General features: G+C 39.9%; 1 pseudogene; it reads left to right on the forward strand.

Annotated features, from left to right (window-relative positions):
• Positions 1-678: 678 nt before the first annotated feature.
• LOC130036132 (60S ribosomal protein L21-like) lies at positions 679-1,185 on the forward strand (annotated as a pseudogene).
• Positions 1,186-1,586: the final 401 nt, after the last annotated feature.

Consider the following 1,586-nt stretch of genomic DNA (forward strand, 5'->3'; position numbering starts at 1 on the left):
GACAACTTTATTTCTGATATTGCTATGCCTATGCTGTCTCATCTCTCTTTTTTTTCAATCTTATTAGAGGTTTATCAATTTTAACAATTTTTTCAAAAAGTTTTGGTTTCACTGCTTTTTTTCTATTATTTTTCTATTCAACTTTATTGGTTTTCATACTTAAACTTTCTATTTAATTTTTTTGATTAAACAAGGCTTATTCTGCACTTCCATTTCTATATTCTTGAGGTAGAAACTTCTCAAATGTAAATAAACATTGAGAAGTCAAAAAGTCTGTTTCAGACTGCACATTTATGTATCTATCAATATAATTTTTTGAGAACTGTTCAAAATATTAAAAATTATTTTTGTATATAACGATGTGATTTAACCCAGGACTCCACATATGTAAGGTAAGTGCTCTACTAATGAGCAATATCCCCAGATTTATACATTCTATTTATATATTAAGATGTATTTTTAGGGGGGGTAGGGCCACACTCAGTGATGCTCAGGGGCTATTCTTGGCACTGTGTTCAGGAGTGGCCCTTGGTAATCCTCATATGTGATGCTGGAGATAGAATCAGGGTCATTCACATGCAACCTTGCCTCCTGTACTATCTCTTCTTCCCCCAATACTTAAAATTTTTTTCCTAAGCCCTTTCAGCCAGAACCGCCAGCGCCCAGTAAATCGCAAAAATGACCAACACAAAGGGAAAGCTGAGGGGCACCCGCTATATGTTCTCCAGACCTTTCAGAAAACATGAAACATGGAGTTGTTCCTTTGGCCACATACATGTGCATATACAAGAAAGGTGATATCGTAGACATAAAGGGAATGGGCACTGTCCAGAAAGGAATGCCCCACAAATGTTATCATGGCAAAACTGAAGAGTCTGCAATGTTACCCAGCATGTTATTGGCATTGTTAACAAACAAGTCAAGGGCAAGATTCTTGCCAAGAGAACTAATGTTCGCATTGAGCATGTTAAGCACTCTAAAAGTCGAGACAGCTTCCTGAAACGGGTGAAGGAAAATGATCAAAAAAAGAAGGAAGCCAAAGAGAAAGGATTGGGTTCAACTGAAGCGCCAGCCTGCTCCACCCAGAGAAGCACACTTTGTAAGAACCAATGGAAAGGAGCCTGAGCTGCTGGAGCCCATTCCCTATGCATTCATGGCATGAGAAGTGTTTGTTTAAAAATAAAGAGACTCCTGAACTATATTTTTAAAAAATTTCCTAAGAAGTTTTTTCCTGGGGCTAGAAAATTAATAAAAATTAGGAGCGATAGCACAGCGGTAGGGCGTTTGCTTTGCACGCAGCCAACATAGCCGACCGGAGTTGGATTCCTCCGCCCCTCTCGGAGAGCCCGGCAAACTACCGAGATTATCTCGCCCTCACGGCAGAGCCTGGCAAGCACCCCGTGACGTATTCGATATGCCAAACACAGTAACAACAAAGTCTCCAATGGAGACGTTACTGGGCCCGCTCGAGCAATATAATTTTATTAATATAAAATAATATAATTCAAAGGGCTGAAGTCTATGCAGAAAACCTAGTTTCAGTCCCCAGAGCCATATGATCCCCCTGAACACTGAGCCAGGTGCAG

The sequence above is a fragment of the Sorex fumeus genome, unplaced genomic scaffold (genome assembly GCF_029834395.1).
Source record: "Sorex fumeus unplaced genomic scaffold, SorFum_2.1 ptg000063l, whole genome shotgun sequence".
Taxonomy (NCBI): Eukaryota; Metazoa; Chordata; class Mammalia; order Eulipotyphla; family Soricidae; genus Sorex; species Sorex fumeus.